Below are 20,335 nucleotides of genomic sequence, written 5' to 3'. Positions count from 1 at the left end.
CCCATCATACCTGGAGACTCCTAGGATTTGTTAATTGGAACCAGTGTAAATAACTCTGTTATTGATTACTACCTGAGAAGACAAATCTACAACAACAATACTCTCTAATCAGAAGTTTAATCTTTACTTTCTTAAAGGTATTAGGGTGAATTGGGCTCAAAATAAATAATGCAGGTCCTGTGACATGTATGCTACTATAGCCAACTTCGAAAATAGCTTGTAAATGTAATTCTTAAAATCATTTATTTTCCTGAGAGACATTTATGGTATGAGTTCGGCATGCATGAAATCAAAAGCATTTCTAAGAAAGACCAGCTGTATCCCACTGTGCTTACTAACACAGGAGGTTGTTTAATATTAAATATTCCACCTCTTTTTTCTTGAGCACATCCTATGAAGAACTGGCAAATTGTTCCAGTGTATCTAACTGACCCACTAAGGGAAAGTGGACCCGAGTCCAAATCTCAGTTTAGTTATTGGCTTAAAAAGTTTGGAGAACTTTAAAAAAAAAAAATTCAAATATCAGATATCACAATATAAAAGCAGGAAAGGAAGTTGGGGACAGACTGTTCATCTTTTATTAGATGGTGCTCACTTCCCCTTAGCCTTCATACATAACCAAGGTCAGAAAATTAAATTTACAGTTTATTCAATTAAAAAATGTTAACGACTCAATGTACTTTCAAATACACCATTGGTCTAACATCCATGGGTTGTATCTAGTACCCTTAAAATGATGTGTCATCACAGAGAAGTATCCATACAGGCAGGAGTTAACATAGTGTCTGTCCACTGTGTTAACAAAATCCATACTCTGGCCTCTGCTAATTTGCACTGAACACTTATAATTCTCTAGGTACTCTAACATCTGTGATATATTTTACAACTCAAACTATCAGCACACATGAGTTTCTGCTGTTGTAAACACTGAATCAGCTGAACTACTGGAAACACTAAAAATAATTTAATTTATAAAGGAAATTTATTACAGAAGCAGGATACCATGCTCTAGTACCAATGGGTGAGTCACAACAGGACTTACAGCAAGTTCAGAAGATCATCCCTCAGCTCTACAAAATCCAAGTTAAATAATAACCTGCTTACACCTGCATTGTAAAGCTGCACTGAATGCCATCTGCAGTGGGTACTATTATATGATAATTTAGGCTGCAAATGCCCATGTCTGCAAATAGATCTACAGGAAAGAAATACCACTCACCAAAATTATAATTCAGTAATCAAATACATTTGTTGATGTGGTAGTCTTTTGTGTTATTGGAAGGGAAAATGCTGAATACTGTATTAAATGAAATAGGATAAATATTACAACTTAGCATATTATGGGATTCAGTATCATGCAAGCAAAACAACACAGAAAACTTACCCACTATAGAAAAGAAAATACGAGCAATTACACAGGAATGTAACTGTTTGCCTCCTTTTTACACTGTATAACAAGAATCCTGATCTATTTTTTCATGCTTTTCTTTTTGGCACAATAAATTAGCAAATTACAAGGTGAGAGAATGAACACATTAGAAGGTATTATTGCCAAGCAAAGAACCTATAAAAACAAATATCAACATTTACTATATTTAAATAGAATGAGAGTCATTCACTAAATGCTTGAGCAATGCCAAAGTAAATAAAATCATAACTTCAACTCACTTCCTACTCCCTCAGTAAAAGTTTGCAGGAACTCTCATTTCTGCTCTTGAGACTTCAGTAACTTCAGCAGAAGCAAAGTAGTAGTTTGACAGGCTCACCAGTTCTATAGAAAAATTTCAGTCTTTAAGTGTCTCTATAAAGAATAAAAGCAAGTGAGACACTTTCTTTCAGTAGTCCTTTTTTAAAAAGTTAAGTGGCTTAGTATTTTCAAATGGCTTGGTCTTCAGACTCCAAAATTTTATTCTCTCGAAATTTCATTTGCAAGTCATCCAAGAACTGCAATTACTGGATTTCTAAATATTGATAAAACTTTTGCTTTTCTATGCATCACATAAGGAGTTTTGTTTCCCTGTATCATAAAGTTTAAAAAAGGTTACACAGCTTCTTTGCTAAAGTCAGCTATAACAGATTAAATGTTCAATTTAGTAAGAAAGCACATAGCTTCAATATAAGTGAGATATATAGATATAGAGAAATATATATATATATATAAATCACTGAACAGTCTGAGTTGGAAGGGAACCACAAGGATGACCATGTCCAGCTCTTAACGTGAATGGCCCATACAGGGATCGAACCCACAACCCTGGCATTATTACCACAATGCTCCAACTGAGATAGAAATATACATCTATAGATAGATTAAAAAAAAAAAAGGTATAGTTGTATTAGCATACTCTTAAAATTGACTAGAAATCATAAGCTAAGCAGAGATTAAAAAAAAAAAAAGGTATAGTTGTATTAGTATACTCTTAAAATTGACTAGAAATCATAAGCTAAGCAGACAGCTCTTGGCTTTTATAATGTAAGATTACAAAGCAACATAAAAATAAATTGCTTAAAAGTAATTTTCTCTAGACAACCTTCTAAATACACATTAAGCCCTCACACTTGAAATAAGATGCCTTAAAATTATGAAACAATATTTTTCCCTGTTAACAATACTAATTCTAGCAGAAAAAAAAACCCTAAAAAACCTCAACAAAAATTCACAAATTCTCCCATTTCCCCAACTATCTTATGCTATATTTGCTATTAAAGCTAAATTTTCTTACTATTTGTGAATCAGTGACCAACACTTTTCCGAAAGCTTCAAGATGCAAATAGAATTCTAGCTTGCATTAAACTAAATCACTTTTCATAGTTTACCCATCAGCTACAGCAACCATCACTGTAAGGAGTTTCAGAGGAAAAGTTATATTCAGTTCTGTATTTTTGCTACTGTGCAAGAGAACCATCACTATGCATTTTTCCTTTACAACACCTGTACTAAAACTGGTCACACAATGTGAGCAAGGTTTGTTCCTGTAATACAGTTTGAACATTTCATCCCAGAGCACAAGGTCCAGAAGCCTCCTCAATAATAGTGACAAAATGGACCAAAGGGAAAAAAAAAAAGTTTTTTAACTATTGCTTCTTACCTCTCAGCTGCCAATGGGACAGACTGTCATAGCTGTCTCTCCTTGCTCTGCTTTTTGTTCCCTAAAGGTAAGCATCTTATTTTGAATCATCACTTTCAGATGAAATATAAGTATTATATCTATAGTTTAAAAAAAAAAAAACAAGAAACAAACCTGTGAATGGGAATACTCAGTTGAATACTCTGATCTTCACTCTTCAGTGAATTTTCCCTGATATACAAAGCAATGCATTTACATATCAGGCCCAAAGGTTTTGAAAATTTTTATCTTACCATTATACAACTGAAGGTCAGTGATTGCAGCTCCACTTCTGGCATTTACAGCATTATAAGAAAAAAAGTCATACAATTTTATAGAAGAATCTCAAATAATTCAAAGGCTGCTTAGGGGAAGGCAGAACACCTCCAAAAATATTAGCCTTCTCCATAAAAACTGGGTTGTATGAAAGCTTTACATTTTGTTGATACCATATGTAATTACAAAAGCAGAATTTCTGTGGACGGAGTAATGTGGTTTTTTTACTACTGACTCATCTTCCAAGTTACCGAGGCTTTTGAAACTACTGGATCAAACATCAACCCTGGAATGTCAGAACTCAGCTAGTCTGGGCTCATCGACTATTTCTTACCCAGTGTAGGTATCCACATCTCACTGAAACTAGAGGGTGCATTTATTATGGCAAACACTGTTGGTAAAGGCAAAAATATTCCAAATACCTTTTAAGTTCACAGGATCAAACATTAAACACACATACATGATAGAGATTGTCCCTGCCTCTTTGCTCTGCCACCTTTCCCCCAAATTTAACAAGTATGGGAATTTGAAAACCTGCTGATTCAGGATACCCAAACTCAACTATATTTTAAACATATTTTTTTCCATTACCATCATCTAAATTATTCCACTCACACCAGTCAATGTGTTCAGTAATCCTGTCTTGTCCTCTACTTGAAACAATTTATTTGATCGCTCTGTTCAGGAAAATTCCTATTGCTACCAGCGCTGCCAGATTCCATAAGATAATTAAACATATTGCACAATGATGCTGCAGAAAATTTCATATAGGAGTTAAAATGCAACAGAATGGACCCATTATAATTAGGATTTCAAAATTTTTCCCTTGATCTTGTAGACTATTTTGCAGGCTGTGAACATACTCATGCAACAAATCCACAACATTTTGCAAAGAAAAAGTACTGTATATTTTTGAAGCACAACAAATACCTGAAGGAATTTCCAACTCAAAACTGAAAGTAAGTCAAATGATGCAAAAATTTGGTATACTGCTATGGGGTCTCTCAAAAAAATAGTCATAAACAGAACGTGAACATAATGCTGATAAAGCATTTCTTCCAAAATAGTTTATGATCAGAAACAATAGTAGGTTACTGTGGAGTGATGAATCTTACTAATGTATCTTACTAATAGGGAAAACATTTATATTTTTGTGCACACACAAGATGATCTCCACCAGTAATTAAACAATTGAAAGAATAACCAGTAAGAAGTAAAAAAACCAAAACCTGCTTATGAAATTATTAAATAATTATTGTGAAATGATGATTAAACAACTGCACTCCTGTCCACAGCCATAGAAAAACATTTCACACGGATATTCAAAAATATTAATGTCACAATGTAGTTATGACTTATTTTCAGATGTGCAAACCAGGGATGGAACCATAGTTAGTTATCTTATTTCACGGCATTCCTTTAAAATGTTCTGAATTTTAAGTATAAGACTGAATGTGTACTACAGATTGCATATACAACAGTTTTTGCTGTGATGCATTTCCACTTGGGGAAAAAATTTAAATGTAAAACTGTATTATTTATTCCAACATGAACTCCTTTTAGAGTTGTCAAAAGCTTAAACGTATTTATTATAATATTAAGCATATACATTTTTTTAAAAAAGAAATGGACTACACAATTACATTTTAAATGCACTTAGGTGAAGTAATAAATAAGCCCATCCAATGCTGACTCTGCCACTGAAGTAAATAACCCCACTAAGATATTCACCACAGTTCTGGCTCTGGATTCAGACCTACAAACCTACAATCACTGTTTGATTGCATTACGTAAGTATGAATGGTAATGTAAGATTTTCAAAGGCTCCTGACAAGGGGGTTTAACACACAAGTCATTTAAATGCCTTGAAATCATTCATTATATTTAGATTTTCAGTGAAGGACACTGAGCTACAAGAACTATGTTTGCTTTGTTACTCATGAAAGATAATGACTTTTGGTTTTAACCCAACCATGTTATTCAGGGCATCTCTAACTAGATAAAAGGCCCTCCCAGGAAATCACTCGAAACTCAAGTTGCACAAGGAAAAAAAATAGAACAGACTCTATGATTCTATATCAGAATTCAGTTGTGCTTACATCAGTATTAAGTTTTTCAATATTTCAAAGTGTACAAAACCTCAGCAAGAGAAACACAGAAGACAAGAATGTATATAATGAAAATACCCATTGATTCATGATTTCTATCAATGCTATCAATAAAAGTAATATTTTTCCATTTTCATGGTCCAAGGTGTAGTGAGAAATTTTTGTTGCTTTTCTCGCAAATCTCTTTCAACCTTATACGTTTCCGCATCATTCTCACTCCTCTTAGTGATAAAAGAGAGAAAAAATAAAGCTTGAGTTCTTTCTGTTTGTCTCCCAAAGATGGAGGTTAATAACCATCCATTGCAACAAATTCTGTCCTTCCTCTGAAACTGAGCTCAAATGACTCCTCACAGGTTGTACAGTGTGCAAGCAACTTTGCCCTCTGCTCTTACCCAGCCATCATGCAAATTTTGCTCCTGTACGTAGCAAATTATATATCCAGTAGAAATCACTCAGCATTCCTCATACACACCTTCCATTCACAAATCTCCCTTTATGTTTGCAGTAGGATAACAAATAATTTGATTTTCAATCTCTTCTGCAGTTTTCCGAACTTTATACTTTTGTAGCTGAACTCATTTCTATCTCTACTAAACACAGGTATTTCCTAGTCCATGTTGAATCACACTTCTTTTATGTACTTTGGAAAGCAATTCCATTTTAGGATTTTGAACTACTCTAGTGTGGAACACACTGATTTATTAACAGCTAACATTCTGTATAATGTGAATTTGACAAATTGTTTTTCCAGTTTAGGGAACTCCTTGTGTCTCTAAAGTACAAATAAATACTTTCATGTGATTGGTGTTCCAAGTTTAGGTTTAGTAGAATAGAAATATTAATGAAAAATGTATTTATCTTACATTTCAGTCTCTCTGTGGAAGCTCTGAAAAGTAGGATGTACATGGCTATCACTTGCAAATTATAACAAATCACCTAAAGCTCAAAGAAACAAGTAGAAGCTTTTCTTTTTTGGAAAACTCAGCATTTCCTATTTATCACCTTAGCAATGCAGCAGTACAAGAAAGTGTTATACAAGAATCTGCCAAAACATAAACAAAACCTACTAATCTCATTTCCTCTCAGCAACTAACTAATGAGGAATCCAACTAAGTAAACACTATGTATGCTAAATCACAGAGCGGTTAGTTAAGTGTTTAGGTCAATCATCAACTTTGCTATCAATAGCAATAAGTCTTGTTTGGAAATAGCTTTGACATAACCAAATCTGTTGAGCTAATCAGTGACCCCAAAATCTAAACTCCCAAATTTAAATAGACTGATCTACATCAGGCCACTTTTGCATATTAAACATATATAAGTTCTGTTAATTCATACAATTAATTGAAGAGAAACTACATAAAACCCATCAGCAGCCTCTTTTAAGTAAATCATGAGGATCTTTCAAACATCTTAAACCTTACCCTCCATACCTTGACTCCATCAAGATCTAAAACAAAATTATAAAATGCATTGGTGCTTAACATTCTGTAATGTGTTTCTTGCTGTCATAATTCACTTCACATAAGCAGTGAGGTTTTTTTCTATAGAGTTTTAAGCAGGATGTGGATAAGTTTGCAGTGTCTACAGAGTAAGATAGATCATACTTTGTAACTAGCCACTTGACATTTTCCTTATAAATTTATAACTAAAGCCTTTACACAAGTGCAGCAGAACTAAAATGGCTGGAGGATAGACAGAACAAGGTCACCCAAAACTATTATATTCTTTCATTGTCAAAAATAAAAATACCTAGGTTTTTCTTTTGTACTTGGAGAACTTAGAAGAAAAGGCAAAAAGGGAACTAAAGGAATAATCAAAATGTGAAGATGCTTTACTCTCCTCCCTTTCTATCTCCTTTAAAGTTTTGCCAGCCTAAATTTATTCTTGAGTGTAGATGTGTGTAGATCTTTCTCACATGGTGCCTTGGAAGCTGAGTCAGAAGCTTTTATTCCACTGCTGTTCAAGTAAAAGCCCCCTAAGTAACACCACAGCTATTACAGAAGGCAGTGTGAACCAGCTATAGGAGCAGCTCACTCCTCTCCACTAAGTTTGCACTGGTCATCTCTCCATGGGAAATGAAGGAAATGAGCTGCACATGCCTTTCAGTGGCCAACAGGTCAGGGAACAGCACTTTCTAGGAAGGGAGTCAGTCAGATATGAAGATGGGATGAGACCCCCTATGTAATGCACTGTGCCCTTCTTCTATTTCACAGAGCACACTTCCCAGGTCTCAGGCAACTGCATTTCAATTACCAAGGTAAAAAGAATTCAGAATGCACATTTTGCTTTAAAATTCAAGGGTTTTAAACATCTAGTAAAAAAAAATTCCTTCATCTGTGGGAATTCCAAGCAATTCCAAGAAAGTTCTCAAAATCTCATGTATGAAAGCTCAGACACAGACATGAACACAGGGTTTGATTTAAGACCTTGGAGAAGGCTTCCAGATTTAGAATTGTAAGTAAGAATGTGAGTTTAAATAGAAAGGCATTGAGCTGGTTAGTGGAAAGTTTTAAGGTTTTAAAGTTCAGATATAGAAGTAGTTATAAAGGTAGTAAGAAGTTTTAAAGTGTAGCAAATAGTTTTGTGTGTCATTATATGACTGGTTAAGAAAGTCCACACTGCAGTAAAGATGTATGAAACAAAACAATTAGCTATTGGTGTAAAAGTAGAAACATTTTTTGTGGCATTAGTTTCTTGACTAATTAACCCTTAAAAACCCTTGTAACCTGTGGTCTTGTGACAACTGACCATGAACAACCAGTGCATATGGTGAAGATGTTCTCACTCCATAAGACTGTACAAGAATACTAATAAATCATGTTTTAGGACGTATCCCTGTGGTCCGGTCTCTTTCAAAATCCCGATATTCATCCTACAACCTTCATCCCATGCCAGAAGGAAACCTTTACACAGAGTGATATTTTGGCTTTTTCATCAAATCACCAGTGATCCAGATTAATGTAAACTGTAATGTTCACTGCTGTCATTTTCACAAGGTAGCTTTTACTGAGTGTTCAAAGCAAACAGCCTAGAATCATTTACATGAATGAAAACAAGGGCATCACAGCACTAACGGAAACCATTATTAGTCTCACCATTTCCCTGTTTTAGAATAATATGGAGAAAGTGTGGGAACATGTCGCTTTAGATTAGGAACAGCTAAGAAGCATGACACAGACTCTCCTGTGAGTTGAACAGGAGAGCGAGGTTTATTACCCCAGATCTTCTTTAATAGACTGATACACAGAAGTCCAGAAAGGTAAAACTCTTATTGGTCAGTGAACTAACACATCACCATCATTGGTCAGTGGCATACACCACACCTCGAAACAACACCTGCAAGGCTGTCTTCTATCTCTGAGGATTCTTTTAATTTCCTCATTATGATTTCCCAGGCTGCTTTCTCAGGCAAGACAGAGAAAACTATGTGGCCTGCTTTTCCACAGACACTGTTCTCCCTGCTTTCTGCTCACATTTAGCATCCATAGGAACAAGCCCCAACTTCTTATTTTCCTCTAATAATAGAGACTGAGGGAATAAACCACAATCGGTACATTTATTTCATCCAATTCAGAGAGTGGGAAATCGGAGCCAAGTTAAATATTTTATCCTCATGCATGCAAAGAGCAAAGACTCTTTCGTTAGAGTAGCTTTTTATGCATCTCTGAAGGCAACCTCAGGCAAAGGCACAGTCAGCAAATAGAGTGATCATTAACAGGAAGTAACACAAACGAGCCCCAAAACCTTTTCTCATCCTCAACTCTCGTCCAAGCTATGTGTATGTAACCTCCGTACAAGCAAGTTTTAACCACCTAACCTCTGTGCCAGGCTGCAGCTGCAAAATGCAACTCTACTGCTTCATTAACTACATCAAATTAATGCTGAATCCTTAACAGGAGTTAAAATGAGTTTTAAAAATTAGGCAAGTAGCAGTATCACTCATAACTCTTAAATCATCTCTAGTCTTCAAGTAAAATTAAAAAGAAAACCCGGTATTTCCATGATTCTGCCTGACTTTAGGCTTATAATCATAAAACTTGTGCACCTTCTTCAACTGCATCCCTTACACATGGAAAACCCCTTATGAAAGGAGCCCACAGAAACTTTTTTCACTCTCCATTTACACTAATGCATGACAGAAGTCTGGGAAATTTAGTGACATGTAACAGAACTAAAAAAAGTGTCTTCAGCTATTAAACTAATGAACAGAAAATATGTAAATTATTATTTTCATGTACATTGTTTTGTTTCCCTCTTACATCCCAAAACTTTTACCAACATCTGACCCCATGCAAACAATAGATTTGCATACAACTCTGGATTTTCAGCTAAGCATCATTTTTCTCCAGTCAATTCATGTAGATGATTTTGCTCTGTTTTGGCAAAATCAAATACAACCTATACTCACTTAAAGAAAATGCTTACACTTGCCTAATTTAACTAGACTCAAAGCAATTTCAACACATCTCTAGCTTTTTCTTGATGGTACAAATTGAACAGTTCAATTTTCTGTGGTAAGGAGAATACCACATTTAGTGTTTGCTACATATCATGCCAGAAACAGGGATTTCTGAATAACACACGCATGAAAACAGCTGAAAAAAATACAAAACCATTCAATCAGGCCACCTGTCCTGGATGATAGAACACACTTGTCTTTCATGTCATTGCTGCAACCATGATGACCTAAGGGTATGGGCAAGACTGATTTTGGGGACAGAGGTAATATCTAGGTATATACTTAGAAAAAGCAGATTAACTTTCCCATACACTGAAGAAATGCCTGTGCCTCCAAAAGTTGGTCTACTTTTTCCAAATTACGTAGCCAGCTGTGCTACTAAAAATGTAACACTTACCCTCAGAATTTGTCCTGTAGAATGATGAGAGACAAGAAAACTGAGCCAAAGAAACTTAAGCACCACTGATTAACCAGCTAATAATCCCAAAATGAGGATCATGCTCACCATTTCCCATGCCCTCTTCTGTAACTGCCTTCATGGACATCCAAAGAACACAAGTCCTTGAAGCTTCTATTTGTGTCATAATTTTACTAGGTAATCTTGAAAAAAGCATAAATCCATTTCGACCATAAAGTGATTTAAATACTCACTGGTTGCTTAGCAGCCTTAAATAGTCCTCAAAAAATAATAATTTTTTTAAAAAAAGAAATAACATCTTTTCTTTATACAAGTTTGCAAAAAACACCTTGCTAGCAGAAGTCAAAACACCACTCTAATATCAGCAAACTGAAATAATAAGGACAAAAGGAATGCTAATAAGAAAGGTAAATCACTTTCTGTCTCAATTGTATCTAGGAGTATGATGGAAATTTGTTATGAAGGGGGTGGGGGGGCAGGGGGAACCACAGAAAGCAACCAAAAAAAAAAATTATACCAATCTCTGAAAGCTGCAGACTTAAGTTTCTCAAAGCACTGGTTTGTTCTATTTACTTATTCCAATTACAGCAGTTTCAATATCACCCAGTACTTTCTGTTATCTGAATTTCAGCTGTGCTTCAGCTCAAGCAACTGAATTTTAAACTGTGATGCTGGAGTTCTTATTATATCACTGAGTGATGTCATTTTTAGTATAATATAATGCATCAATTTGCTATACAATAATATATATCACTGTAATATACATCATTGTGGTTTTGTTTTTACCTTTTGAATCTCTCTTTGCAAGTCACTTAAGCAGAACAGGAAGTGTTAATTATTCACCAGAAAGATTTCTGGTCTTTCCTGAATTAGTCACACAAGAACTTTAATAGTCAAAGGAGAGACTGCATCACAGAAAAATGGTAATGGGGTCCTATCTTCACCAAGAGAGTGCTACATAACCACTTGAGACTCACAGATGTGTAATGCAGGCAGTTCTTGCTCTTCTAATTGCATAGCAACTCTTCTGATTGAAAGAGATTTCGTCCACCCACCACAAACACTTCTAGATCAACCACCTGGGAAACAGCACATCAGCGGGCCAGTATTGTCCTACAGCAAGTTCAGGTTTAAAACAAATACCTGTTTCTAAATGAAAATATTTCTTGCTTCTAAATACTCTTTACTATATCTCTCATTCAAGGCTCCTAAAGCACTGTGGAACTGAATGAAGAAGGATATATGATTCACAGATGAAAACAGAGAAAGTCCATGCAGAGAAAAGCATGGACTGATTGTGCTGATACACACAGTGTATCAGCAGCAGAAATAGCAATAAATGCTTTCGAAACTTAGATGTCAAGAAGGAACTTTTATTAAAAAAGGAACATCCTACTACCCATATGGATTTATGTCTCTAAAGTTGTGTAATAAACTGATGTCTTAAAAAAATATCAACATTAGAGCACAATGTCTAAAGCAGTACCCAAGAGAAAGTTAAACAAGAACACATCCAGTGTCCAAAATAAAACTGCTAAGGAGCTACATTCATAGTAAAAGAAGAATATATGGTGACATTCAACACTATATGCAGAGGCATTCTAATATCTAACTTGGTATTAGATTCTGGAAAAGAATTATACTACAAGATAGATATGCTAGGAGTATCACAAATACTCCATGTATTTGACAATAAGCAGCAGAGTTAGTCCACTTTCCTAAATAAAAGGAGTCGACCTTCTCCATCTTAATTACTATTTCCAAGGCAAGTTTAATTTCAATTACTTTGCAAAGAAGTACTAATCAGGAAGTCTCAATGCCAAAAAAATATGTATTTGAAACAAAAGGTCAAAAACTACTCAGCACCTAGGGAAGGTACTGAATATATATGGACTAATCTTAAAAGCCCTTTATAAGTTACAGCAAAAATGATGGCTCATCCACACATCTGTATAAAAAAAATTTAAAACCCCCAATATTTGGGGGTTCTTTGAAGAACTTTAAATATATTTTAAATTTTGTAAAATTCTGAGCATTTAAAAAATTTAAATTATGATGCCTTTTTTCCTATTAAAAATGGAATAATTATGCTAACATGTTTACAAATTTAAAGTGGAGAGAATCTTCATTATGGAAACATGCTATATGAGAATTGCTTTAATTCCCTCATAGAAGTACACAGTCAAAAGTTTATTCTAAAAATATAAATTAATAGATTTTAAATTGATAAACATGTTAACAATTCAGGGGAACATTTGAAACCTATCTGCATGAATAAGCAAGCATTTGTTAACACCCCGACAATTTTGGAAACCATTACCGTCCATTAGTTCACTGAAGGAGATTACTAAGGAAAAGGTAACAGTAGGGCACTGAGCAATGAACAAGCATTACTAATGCCTTGTCTTTCAAACTGGTGTCAGCAATACCCAACCTAGAACTCTTCTTGCTTCAAGTAAAAAACGCATTTCACTCACTAATAGTGGATACTTGTTAAAAAAAATTTTCTAAGATACTTAATGGATTTATCAAAAAGCCAGGCTCCTTAATATTGACATTCTATTGGACCAAAATATCATCTAATCAATACTCAGAGGACAATACAATTTCCAAAACTGAGGGACTCTCACTAAATGATAGCATTTTGCCTACTTTATATATGCAGCTTCCTCTGAGACTCCTCTGAATTATAATAATTAGAGATAAAAATGCTGTAGTTATGGTGACAGAGCTGATGTAACAGTCATATTGTGAAGGATGATTGTGTTTCAGCAATTAAGTCAACGAGGACATGACTTTGGATTCTGCTCTTCTAAGGGCACAATTAGGTGCTTATCATGAAACCAGCCAGCTTTTCATTCTTTAAAACACTGCTTCAAATCTAGTATTGTGTTCCCCTTCCTTAGGATGCTTAGGATTTAATTAGAACTTTCAACTTAAACAGTACATTCAACCAAGCAGAAGTTAAATACATACATTACTAAGGCCTTCAAATAAACAACTCACCCAACATTAGACACTATATAATCTAAAGAGCCAAAAACTAAAGACAGTAATCATCAACCAAACTTTTTTTCTCTGTTTGTCTAATTGCTTATTTTAGGAAAACCAGTTTTTATGTCCATTCAAAATTTTTCATTACTTCCAGTTAGTCTCCAACTTACAAACACTGGAAATCCAACATTAACCAAAGTACGTTTATTAAAGGGCTTAACACTGATGAAAGTAATATTAGAAATAAATTTCCCTAAAACACTAATAAAAATACTACAATATTTAGAAACTGAAATGTATCTTCCTTGCATTGACTTATATTGTTCAAGTTCAGAGCATGTGAATGGTGGCAAGATAAAACAGATGGAATCAAATAGGATACCTAAAAGTCTTTCATACATAACGTGGAGTAGCATTCGCTTCTGCACAGAAGACACCAGATGACATGTTAAGTGTAAAAATCCATCAACAATTTTCTAATACAACTTCTCTGTACAGGCAAGTACTGCACTTACCACAATGTTACTAGTCAGATGCCATAAACAGAAATTGAACACACAACTGCAAATAACTTTCTTCTCCTCATGGAATACTGAAACTCTTCAACTACTATGTTTTCCTGAGTACAGGTAAGGAATAACTTAAGAGTTAATGGAGCTATGCATTACAATACACTGTTTGACATTCAAGATTGCAAAAAAGTGTCAAAAAAAATAAAAGTTTAACCCCACACTCCGTAAGAATAGAAACTTCCCACCATTTCAAACAAAAGACCCATCTCTATTACAAAAATAGCTTTACATCAAAATCTTAAATTAGAAGATAATTATTGAGCATTTTAGCAGAACCTAAAAATATCAACCCGCTACTTCTGTACATTAATGACATCTCAACAGCCTAAAACCATTGTGGTCATTCACACAAAGGTTTCATTTGCCAGAACCATTTATTTTCCAATATATATGGTGTCCTCAACAACATTTTGTTATGTAGCGTTCTCAGCATCCCAACGAGATGCCATTCTAATATATGAAGCTACTCTGACCTAAGTTTCTTCACAGCTCTATCACTGAGAGAAGTTGATTCATGCTGCAGCTACTGCCTGATTTTCAATTCTTCTCACAAAACCAAAGAAGGGACTCCATCCTAGTGAGCCCTGCCCGTTCAAAATAGACAGGAAATACTTCTGACACTTCAGTTAAAAAAGGAGAAAAAAAAAGGAAGAAAATATCAATGGAATTTGCCAATCTAAAGTGAATATGAAGTTCATCTTAACCCAAATAAGGGTTTCAACATAATCAAGATCAAATACTGTCCAACAACATTCACAATTTTTCTTAACTTGTGAAGTACAATGTTAATTATATCAGTCAAGGCTGTATATTTAAGGAGACGCATGAACACAATTACATTTTTAACCTCAAAGAATATAAACAGTAACTGGCTGAGAAAGTATATCACATTCATAATTTTTAACCACTGGCTCTAAAGAAAGCCCGTGTCTATTTATATGCACTAACTTCTAATTTAAAAAGAAACTGAAATCCAGTAATGGATGTTAGTGAAAACATAGAAGTCAAAACCCAACATCTCCAATAAATACATCAATCAAGGCTCATTCTCTCTAGCTAATGTTTTGCATCGCTGATTTCAACACCTTAAAAGAAATACTGAGTCTTGAGGCTTCCACCAATTTGAGATTTCAACTGCTGTCCAACATGCAGCAACAATATTATTAACATCAAATTTCAATACAAGTGGTAAATTGTTTGAAATGTATAGAATTAAAGTCACCAGCAGTATTTCCCCCAAAACTACGATGCCTATATTATAATCCTCTGACTGACTGGGTTTATCATCAGAAACTTTTGAGAACCTAAAGCATCTTCATCAAAATGAAGCATTATATGAAACACATCTATGGTACCATACAACATTTGAATGTTTTACTAATTAGCATAAAGACAGATATTTTCTAGCACTAACTGAAATAATGTGGAATAATTGTCAGCACTGACCAAACAGTAGTACTTTTGACTAATCAGAGTTTGCAGAAGACATGAAGAAAGTTCTGTCGCACAGGAAGACAGAAACCCAGAAGGTGACTTAGACACAGTGACTTAACTCCTCCAAGCTTCAAAAAGGAGGACAATCTAGTTCTTCCTTGTTTATTCCACTTGTAAGAACAGCAGCCACAATACTGAATTTTATTCTGACTGATAGGGAAGTTACAATTAGATTAAAAGGTGCTGGATATGCCAGGCTATAATTAACACAGAACCCATTTAGAATCAGAAGATATTTATAAAACATTTTATATACAGATTTTGAGTAAATTCATGGTTATTCAAGAAGGCCTTTTCCTCAAATTCTGACTGCACTAAGTTAACAGATATTATTAATCAAGCAGGCCTATTTTTTGATCTTCTTAAATAAAATGCCCTCATACACCAGCTGTTTGAATTTATTCACTCCTTAGAATTATCACACAGCATATTTAAAGGAAACAAAATCAATTACTTTTTTTCCCACAGAGAGAACGGTTAAATTACGGAACATCTTCCTGCAAGACATTGTAATAAGGGTCAAGAGTACATATGGCCTCACCAATTCATTATGCAAACTGAAAAATAGGTAAGACCTACTAAGCTGTAAATCTACTGAACAGAGGACAACTTTATGTCAGACTGCCAGTAGCAAAAGAGGTATACCAAGATAAGAATCACTTCGTGCTTGCTCTGTCCTTATGCTTATTCCCTCAGCAGCACTTATCACCCAAATCAGAAATAGGGCGGGATGCATCTTTGGTCTGATCCAGAACGGCTGGTTTTCATTAAGAAACAAAATCTCCTTTCTGTTTTGTCTATTCTATTAAGTACTGCAAAAGAAAGTATTGTTTTCACATTCCTAGAAAGCAACTTATTACACTTAAAGTATTAAGCCCAGTACATCTGATTTTACTTTAAGTGCCAATAAACTCCATTTCATAAGGTAAGCTTCTACAGAGCAAATGGAAAACTTAGCAAAAACAAGGTACCTTGCAACTGTACTTGCAAGAGGCAAGTGCTCACTGTACAAAAAAGTGGATAAAATTAGTTATCTTTTGACTTTATTTGATATGTCCTTCTAGTTGTATTATTGTAGTGACCAAGGGAAATCATAATTTATCATGCTTTATCCTGCATATTTTTATTCAAATAGGGAACATGACAAAGTTCAATTCCTCACTACCATGCTCTCCTCAGACAGAAGCTTCTGAGGAGAAGAAGCTCATAATTCTCAATATCATCTAAAATTAGGATCTAAGCAAATAATTTCAGTGTCTCTCCAACATCCCTTATCATACAGTGTAGTACTTTGCAGGAAAGTTGTAACTAAATCAATTTCTCATCAGACTCTTTGTTCCTCAGTTAAATAATCTGTCACTCCTATTTGTGCAACACACCAGTAGATATATCATTACAGCAGTTAATGATGGTTTTAAATATAAACTGCTTCAAGTTCCATTACCCAAGAATTTAGCAGAGTATTACATAAGTTCATGCATAATATAAAAAAATTACAATCATAAAGTATTTTTAGTCTTAACCTAAGAGCAAAATGGAGTACACTGTCTCAAAACAAAAAATTCACTGCTTGCTCCAGCATTTGATCTAAAGTGCCAGCCAGTGAAAGACTTGCTAAGGAACTGCATGATCCAAGCCTACTGAAAACACTCTCAGAGGGAAAGGTATGTATTTCAACAGTTTACTCAAGCCTCATTTAGAAACATCTCTGTTAGCTTGCAACAATGATTAAAGCAAAATTAGGTTTAGGGAGGCATTATGCATCCTCGATGACCTACACTGCCTGTGAAATTAGACAGTGTTTATTAAAAAGGTAGTGTTTATTGAAAAGGAACACTGCGAGTTCCTTTGGAATGAACAGCTGTAATCACCAAAAAATGTAAAGAAAAGACTAGTCAGAAAAGAGGCTTCTAAATGGCACATATATATAACCATTGTTTGCTTAGAAGCTAAAAGCAAGCTTTGGTGATATACACTCACAAATTCATCATGCTTAAGTCAAATGATTCACCGTTTGATCAAATGTTTAATTTTAGCAAACTAAATTGAGAAAAGAACCAGATTGGCATGGCAAGGATCTGATGATACATAAGCGACTGGAAAATCCAGACTCATAAATAAACTCTGAATTGAGCCTGCACAGAACTCTTGGGGCACAGTGTCTCATCACACATATGCATACAGTGTCAGAGAAAGGCAGAGCAAATGCCAACATCGCTCAAACGCCCTGCTGGAATGTTCTCAAATAATATTACTATCAGTTTTAGCTGACTACAGTACCTTATAGTTGCCAGAACTGAGCTGAAACTATTCATACTGTGTTTTCAATCAGCTTCCTGCTGACTGCCACCATTTGAAGAATGGAATTCATTTGTTTTACGTCTATTAACATATTTCCTTCTTTTCTGGCTCTAAGGCACTAAATGCTGTGCTATGGCATCAGTCTGGACAATAAAAAGATAACCAGCAGCCACTACAGTACAAATAGAATTGTAAAAGTATTACCCTTTCTGACATACTCTTTTCATAGCATATGCTACCACCAGCTTACAAGGCCCTTCTATGCATAACACCATTTAACAGTAGTATCCCCAGCCCTCTTGTTTCACTCACAAGTAAAACCTTCATGGAGATATTTAAAAGCCAAAGGAAAATTGACAACATGTAGGTCATTAAAGAGTCAGCCTCATCTCTAATAACCAAAAAGGTTGAACTGGAATGTAATACATTCAGTAATATTTCCATGTATTTATAAAATCTTCAACCTTGAGCTCATATACACCATAAGAGGAAGTCTTCTGAAATCTAGTAGTCTAAGAAAAATTAAACATTACATGATTCTACGACTCTCTGGTCTGATAACTAGTAAAATTAACCAAGAAAGCATTTTTCCAGGTCATAAGAATCAGAAGTTAAGTACAGCATACTTTAGTTGAAGTAATCTAAAGTAAAAACTTGCATACTGAACCCTTTCCAATTTTTGTACATTAAGACTATTCCAATAAATAGTGAGATAGTTGATAATGACTGAAGTTGAAGATACAAAAATAGGGAGAAAAGGGAGCAAAATATTTCCAAACACTAAGTTGTATGAATTTTTCAAAAATAACAAGAATATTAATGAGGTTTCCCAATTTAGACTATCTGGGTAAGTGAATTGATTTTGTAAAATACAAAGATCATCTCAGTGATTCATTTAAACTTCACTTGAGCAGAAATGACAGACTAGAGATTCTAAAAAGAAGGGCAAGTCTGCAGATTTAAGGATGGATTCAAAAAAGGTAAGCAAATGTTAGTTGTTGACCTTAAGCAGATGTTTCAGAAGTTCTTAACAGCCTCACTCCAAAGTATCTTCTTTCAGCTGTTCATTTTTCAGTCTCTTAGATCTTGAAACATCAAGAGTTTAGTAGTTTTCCAGTCTCTAAAGATTCTTGAAACCTAGAGAATCTGAATTTCTAATATAAACCCAAGTCTTTTAAAAGAAGAACCCCTCCAACTTCAATGCAATAGTACATACTAGTCTGCTCCTGTAATCTCTTTGCATGCCATCACTATCAACATGTGTCTCTGGAGCCACTTCTATCTCTGTTCAACCAATAGGCAAGGTTTAGCACAGTAACCCACAGCTTAATTTCATTTTAATACTTCTTTCAGTCTTTTCCTTAATGTTTCCTGTCACTGTGGCTTACTGCAGAAAGCATGTATCTTACTACAAAAAAGTCCTGTAAGCATCAATAAAATCAATTTAAAAAGCCCCCCAAAACGCATCATCTTTTTACTTGGTAAAATCTAGACCTTACTGTTTGATCTGCAGACACAGAATTGCTCTGCTGCTTATCTGGCTTGGGCTCACTCAAAAGGAGCTGTGAAAGGGCTCTCAACCATTGCACTGACAAGGACCAGAAAACGTATTTACTGCTCCTCTACACTGCCTTATTTATAAATTCAATGGAAACTACATTAAATTACAAGTTTCAGAACTTTTCATAGCTTTAAATGTCCTGGCCCAATTTTCCAAAACGTGACTTGACAGATATTAAGATGACACGAAAGTCATAGGTAAGACACTGTCTTAAGACATGTCACTGGTCATAACCGTAGCAGAAATCAAGAGCAGCAGAATGTCAACTTCAGACAAATATGAAAGTTGCCATAAAACTGTAACCCCTCAAGAACTCCTGACAATGCAATTTCAATAGAAAGGCACATCTGTACTGATTTACCAGACAACAGCTCAAGCACTAGCAAGACCTAGATAAATAAGGTCATGTAGTCACTTTTTCAAGACTGAAAAGTACAGCAATCAAGTGTGGAAACTGACAGAACAGTTTTTTTAAGTGGAAAAATAGATATTTACTTTGCCACTATGCACTGAAATGCACCTGGCAGACACTTAAAGACACTGAAAAACAGGCATTCAGTGTATTAGTGGGGAAAAAAATGAGTGTTTTGTTCCACACCGCTCTCTTTCAAAACTATCATATGAAAACACCCCTGCATTGATGGCACTCTGAAGGGAAAAAAAAAAAAAGGGAGGGCAAAAATATACCATTTGATATCTGCTTATGCAAGGGAAGCATGTTTTAAAAAATATCAGCTTTAAAGGCAATGGGTTTTCTTGAGAGCCTCCTGTAACCGTTAAGCAGATCCTTGAACACAAAGCACCAGATTTTCTTCTCGTTATCAAAACACCCTGAACTAGCCAAGAAGTTGAGCCCAGAGAAAAAGTTCACTTTCAACTTTCTACAATTCTCCCATAAGTATCACATTACAGAAGTCAGTGCACTGCATTAGAGATAGCAAAAACTTGCCCACTACTTTACAAAAAATAATCAGACACAAATATGGGAGCCTAACAAAAAAAAAAAAAAAAAAAAAAAGTCTGCATTTATTATCTGTTTTGC

The 20,335-nt window shown here is 34.8% G+C and overlaps 1 protein-coding gene across 7 annotated transcripts in view; it reads right to left on the bottom strand.

Annotated features, from left to right (window-relative positions):
* ZFAND3 (zinc finger AN1-type containing 3) overlaps nt 1-20,335 on the bottom strand; it is a 166,137-nt gene that overhangs the window by 144,006 nt on the left and 1,796 nt on the right. The window lies entirely within an intron of this gene.

This window comes from Cyanistes caeruleus, chromosome 2 (assembly GCF_971803275.1).
Source record: "Cyanistes caeruleus chromosome 2, bCyaCae1.hap1.1, whole genome shotgun sequence".
Classification (NCBI taxonomy): Eukaryota; Metazoa; Chordata; class Aves; order Passeriformes; family Paridae; genus Cyanistes; species Cyanistes caeruleus.
This window is presented reverse-complemented; position numbering and strand designations above follow the sequence as displayed.